Source organism: Chiloscyllium plagiosum, unplaced genomic scaffold (assembly GCF_037043375.1).
Source record: "Chiloscyllium plagiosum isolate Xiang-an unplaced genomic scaffold, Cpla_swu_hap1 HiC_scaffold_26, whole genome shotgun sequence".
NCBI lineage: Eukaryota > Metazoa > Chordata > Chondrichthyes > Orectolobiformes > Hemiscylliidae > Chiloscyllium > Chiloscyllium plagiosum.
Window position 1 is genome coordinate 57065638 of NW_028270164.1, and position 6471 is coordinate 57072108.

The following is a 6471-nucleotide window of genomic DNA, read 5'->3' on the forward strand; positions in this document are numbered from 1 at the left end:
AGCATCACAGAAGCGCTTCACAGGAGGCTCCCAAGCACTGAGGATGTCACCTAGACAGGGGACGAAACGTCTGCAACACAAATTCCCAGCTCGGCGAACAGAACCACGACAATGAGCACGCGAGCTGCAAATCTTCTCACAAACTTTGAACCTCACCTTATCCCTGTCAGCCCACAATTCCTATCACTTATTCACCTAGCCTGCACAGCCTTGGATACCAAGAAGAATTTAGCACTCACCCTTCCCTCCACCCCTCTCTTCAAACTCCCCTCACTTCGCTCCCTGTCCTACCCCCTCCACATTCCCCCGCTCTCTTCACCATCTCTCCTAGCCCTGCTCCTCACACTCTCATCGTTCTCATTCTCACCTTTTTTTCTGATCAGATCGTTAGGTTACAAGACAGAGGAGCAGAGGCAGGCCATTCAGCCCATCGAATCTGCTCTAACCTTCAATGAGATCATGGCTGATTTGATAATTCTCAACTCCTGCCTTTATTCCATAATCTTTGATTCTCTTACTGATTTAAAATCCATCTGTCTCAGTCTTGAGTACAGTTAACGACACAATCTCAACAGCCTTCTGTGATAAAGAATTCCAGAGATTCTCTCCCCTCTGAGAGAAAAAAATATCTTCCTCATCTCTGTCTTCAATTTCTTCAACTGTCTTCCTTTTCTCCGAGATCATGCCTGCTGGTCCTCGACTCTGTCTTCTAAATTCCAATGATTATAATCCCAAGTTACTTAACATCTCCTCACCAAAAAAAATCCCTGCATTCCTGGAATTAGCCAAATGAACTTTCTCTGGACTGCCTCCAATGCCAGTCTATCCCCCCTTAGATTAGAGGACCAAATCTCTTCACAGTATTCCAGTTGTGGTCTGACAATAGCCTTGTATAATTTTAGGAAAGCCCCCTGCTTTGATATTCCATTCCCTCTGAAATAAAGGCTAACATTCTAATTGTCTTCCCTATAACACACTGAACATTTTTGCTCACTTTTATGATTCATAATCAAGGACTCCCAAATCCCTCTGCATGTGTATCTTTCTCCAGTCTTTCCCAATTTAATTAATATTCAGTTCCTCTATTATTTCTTCCAAAGTGTATAACCTCACATTTTCCGATGTTATATTCTACTTACCGAGTTTTTGCCCAGCCGCTAAACCTGTCCACAAGAGAGGAGGAGATTGGCAATTATTAGATTAGATTAGATTCCCAACAGTGTGGAAACAGGCCCTTTGGCCCAACAAGTCCACACCAACCCTCCGAAGAGCAACCCACCCAGACCCACTTCCCCCACCCTACATTTATTAATGCACCTAACGCTATGGGTAATTTAGCATGGCCAATTCACCTGACCTGCACATCTTTGGACTGGAGGAGGAAACCAGAGCACCCGGTGGAAACCCACACAGACACGGGGGGAATGTGCAAACTCCACAGGGACAGTCGCCCGAGGCTGGAATCGAACTGGGTCCCTGGCGCTGTGAGGCTGCAGTGCTAACCACTGAGCTACAATGTCTCCCAGTAAAGGAGGAAGCCGTAGCAACATTGGATAGAAGGAAAATTGAAATGGAGGAGCTATTTAAAAGATTAATTGTACCCAATCTGAAAAGCATCATTCAACTTGGGTACATCCTGAGAGAAATAAGGATGGAGATGTAGATGTTGGCAACAGTTTTCCAATCCTCCTTCATTCGAGGAGTATTACTAGACAATGAGAGAATTATAAATGTTACAGTGTTGATTTAAAAAGGAGAATCCAGATACTAAAATTCAGTAATGGTAACGCTGGGTAAACGTTTGCCATAATAGAGTCATAGAGACGTAGAGCATGGAAACAGACCATTCAAACCAATACGTCCATGCCAAACAGATGATATCATAAAAGAATCTAATCCCATTTGCCAACATTTGGCCGATATCCCTCGAAGTCTTTCCTACTCATATACCCATCCAGATGCCTTTTAAATGTAATTGTGCCCACCTCTACCACTTGATTTGGTAGTTCATTTCGTACATGCACTATCCTCTAAGTGAAAAAATCCTCTAAGTTGCCCTTCAGGTCCATTTTAAATCTTTCCCCTCTCAACTTGAACCTATGCTCTCTAGTTTAGGACTCCCCTAATCTGGGAAAAAAGACCTTGGCTATTCACCCTATCCATATCCCTCATGATTGTATAAATCTCTATAAGGTCACCCCTCAGCCTCTGATGCTCCAGGGAAAATAGCCCCAGCCTGTTCAACCTCTCCAACCCTGGCAAAAACATTGTAACCTTTTCTGCAACCTTTCAAGTTTAACAGTATCTTTTCTAAAGCAGTGAGACCAGAATTGAATATCTCACCAATGTCCTGTACAGCTGCAACATAACCTCCCAACTCCTGTACTCAATGCACTGACCAATGAAGGCAAGTGTACCAACCACTTCCTTCATAACCCTGTCTCCCTAAAACTCCACTTTCATGGAGCTAAGAATCTGCACCCCCAAGGTCTCTTTGTTCAGCAAGAAGCCTTTAGTTCCCTGAGGAAACTTGACAAGGTGGATCAGCTATGATCTCACTGAATGTTTGAGCTGGTCAATGACCTAAACTTTCTCTTCAGTCCTCTGCTTCTACATTCAGCATTAGGAACACAGTTTTGTTATGTCCTGTTACTTACATGAATTTGGATGGACAGGACATGGCTTCATGGTTTGCATGAAACTCAAATGTCTGAAATATCAAACTTGCTAGCAACAGTCTTCAGGGAAAGGTAGACTGGTAAATAGACCGAAGAAACTTAACATTGAAAAATGTTAAGTGGCATATCGGGTCATAGAATTAGGATTAGACCATTTTGCCCTCAAAACTGTTCTACCATCATTCGCTGAGAGGATGGAATTGTGACCTTGCCTCATAAAAAGAATGAAATAGGAGCAGGAGTAGGCAATCCAGTGCATTGTCTCTCTCAAGACCCTTGACTTCTTTGTCAATCAAAAATCTGTCAAACTCAACTGTGAATATTTTCAAAGAACCAGCTTTCAGTGATCGCTGATGAGGAGAATTCTAAAAAACTCTTCTGAGAGAAGAAATCCTCTGTCTTAAATAGGAGATTTTTATTTTGGAATTGTATCCCTGAGTGATTGGAACTGTCCACTCCACAATGTCTCTGTTAATTTCCCTCAGAATCATATGTTTCAGTAAAGGTCACCACTCATTCCTGTAAACTGCAATGAGTGTTGACTCAAACTGTTCAATCTCTTTTTCGAAGACGAACCCCTCAGGTTGTTGTATTGGCAGAGGGACTATCATCTGATCTTTGAAATTAGAACCCAAGGCCTCAACAAATCTGACTGGACCAGCCATAGAAATACTGCAGCTACAAGTGCAGGTTAGAAGCTGGGAATCCTGAGCCCTGGATTAAATATTAGTGGATCAGGGGCTAAAAGTGTGAAAGCCAGGCCAGAAACAGGACATGGGATAACTTATTGTTGAGCATTTGCAAATAACCAGGCACAAATCCATCAATTATAATAACAATAGCCATTCCAGCAGCTACTTGAATGGATCTTCCCTCAGGAAGGACATCAAAGATTTCTGACAAACTGACGAATCTCACTCTTCCTCCTCGATGTTATCCTGACAGCTGTTGTAATCAGCTGCAGTTGAGTGAAATCTTGTTTGTGTGCAAGTGAGCCTATCTATGTCCCTGAGCAGCTGTCCTCAGTGAGATAGTAAGTGAGCTTGGAAGATAAAAATTGTGGAAAAATGGCACCTTTTCAAAAAGAGACCATCTGAGGGAAAACATCTGGTTGCTTTGATGCTGCATGCAATCACTCACAGGTGTTTCAGAGGCAGTGATCTTTCCCAAAAGTTATTTTAATTACTGAGGTTTGAGCACGCTCCATAACACATTTCTAAAAAGCCAGACTGCTCCAAAAAGAATCAGGGCTTTGATAATCGTGGAATGAAGTTCTTCATACCAGGAAAAATGTGGGAGGTTGTGGCGGAGTTGGGGGTTACTTTAAATTCTCCTGGGAAAAGGTTTCTGTGGTTCTAAGCAGTTGGCAGTAAAAACGTCTCCCATCTCCTCATTGTTCACAGAAACAACTTACATCTCAGGAAGCAGAGATGTAACCTGCAGCATTCTTAAGCTGAACTGCCAGTTGGCTGAAGAAGTCTCCAAGACAGTCACTTGACAGAGGAATCACATGCTGATGAAACAAAGTCTGAAGGGGTATTTGTATGAAGGGTTTGATTGATTGATTTATTTTTGTTACATGCACCGAAATACAGGGAAACATGTTGTTTTGCGTGCTATGCAGGCAGATCGTACCAAACAAAGTTATTCAGGGTCACAGAAGAGAGCACAGAACACAGTGCTACAGCCACAGAGAAGGTGTAAAGATCAGAATTAACATTTGAGACGTTCATTCAACAGTTTGATAACAGCAGGGAAGATGCTGTTCTTGAATCTGTCCGTATGTGTACGTCAAATTTTTGGATATTCTAGGGTCAAAAAGGGTGGCTCTGGAAGAGCACAGCAGGTCAGGCAGCATCCGAGGAGCAGGAGAATCGATGTTTCAGCCATAAGCCCTTCAATTGGAATGTGGAGGGGGAGGCTGGCTGAAGAGATAAATAGAAGGGTGGTGTGGGGAAGGTAGCTGGGTAGACAATAGGTGAATGCAGGTGGGAGGGGACTAATGGTGATAGGTCAGAGGGGAGAGTGGGTCGGATAGGTAGGAAGAAAAATTGATTGGTCAAGAGAGCAGTGCTGAGTTGGAGGGTTGAATTGGGATGAGGTGGGGGAAGGGGAGATTTGGAAACTAGTGAAGTCTACGTTGATGCCATGTGGTTGAAGAGTCCCAAGGCGGAAGATGAGGCTTTCTTCCTTCAGCTGTTAGGTGGTTTGGATTTGGTGGTGGAGGCAGCCCGGGACGTACCTTTTCTTGGTGGAGTGGGAGGCGGAGTTGAAATGGTCAGCCGCAGGGCAGTGGGGTTGTTTGGTGCGTGTGTCCCAGAAATGTTCCCTGAAATGTTCCACAAGTTGATGTCCTGTCACCTTGGTGTACAGGAGAACACATCAAGAGCAACGGACGCAGTAGATGTGGTGGGTGGATGTGCAGGAAAAACTCTGCCGGATGTTGCGGGAGGTGAGGGGGGAGGTGTGGGTGCAGGTTTTGCACCTCATGCGGTAGCAAGGAAAGGTGCTGGGTGTGGACGGTGGGCTGGCGGGGGCCGTGGACCTAACAAGGGATTCACGGAGGGAATGGTCTCTGCAGAACGCAGATGGGGTGGGGAGGAAGGGTGGGGTCTGTCAGTAGGTGGCGAAAATGATGGAGGATGATGCGCTGTATCCAGAGTTTAGTGGTGTGGAAGATGAGGACCAGGTGGTTCTATCCTTATTGCGGTTGGATGTTGTTGATCACGTGGGAGGTGAGGCTGTGGTCCCTGAAATAGCAGGGATGGCAGGATGACTCATTGGTTAGCATTGCTGCCTCACAGCACCATGGCCAGGGCCAGGGTTCAATTCCAGCCTCATGTGACTGTCTGTGTGAAGTTTGCACATTCTCTTTGTCTGCGTGTGTTTCCTCCGGGTGCTCTGGTTTCCTCCCACAATCCAACGATGTATAGGTCAGGTGAATTGGCCATGCTAAATTGTCCGCAGTGTTCAGGGATGTGTGGGGTTGGGTGCATTAGTCAGGGATTAAATGTAGGGAATGGATCTGGATGGGGTTACTCTTTGGAGGGTCGGTGTGAAATTGGTGGGCCAAATGGCCTGTTTCCATACTGGAATCCTATGATCTATGATCTGGATGTCCTGGAGTGGAATTTTTCCTCCTGGGAGCAGATATAGCAGAGGCGGAGGAATTGGAAGAAGAGATATTCTACCCAATGGAAGAGGGTGGAATAGAGTATAAATGCAGTGGGATGGGTCTTTGATTATATTGACTGCTTTCCCAAGGCAGCAGGAAGTATTGATGGTGTTAATGGATGGAAGGCTGGTTCGCGTGATGGACTGTGCTGTGCTCAGTACTCTCTGTAGTTTCTTGGGCAGAGCAGTTACCATACCAAGCTGCGATCCATCCAGATAGGATGCTTTCTATGGTGCATCTATAAAAAATGGTGAGAGTCTTTGTGGGCATGCCAAGTTTCTTTAGCCTCCTACGAAGTGTTGTGCTCCTTTGACTGTCATGTCGACATGGTTGGACAAGGACATGTCGGTGACCATGACTCCGAGGAACTTGATGCTTTTGGCCATTTCCACCTCAGCACCACTGATACAGACAGGGGCATGGACTCTACTCCACTTCCTGAAATCAAGGACCAGCTCCTTCACTTTGCTGATATTGATGGAGAGATTGTTGCCTTTATACCATGCCTCTAAACATTCAACCTCTTTCCTGTATCCTATCTATTTATTGTTTGTGATCCAACCTACAATGGTGGTGCCATCAGAAAACTTGTAAATGGACAGTTGTTACTTCCTGCTC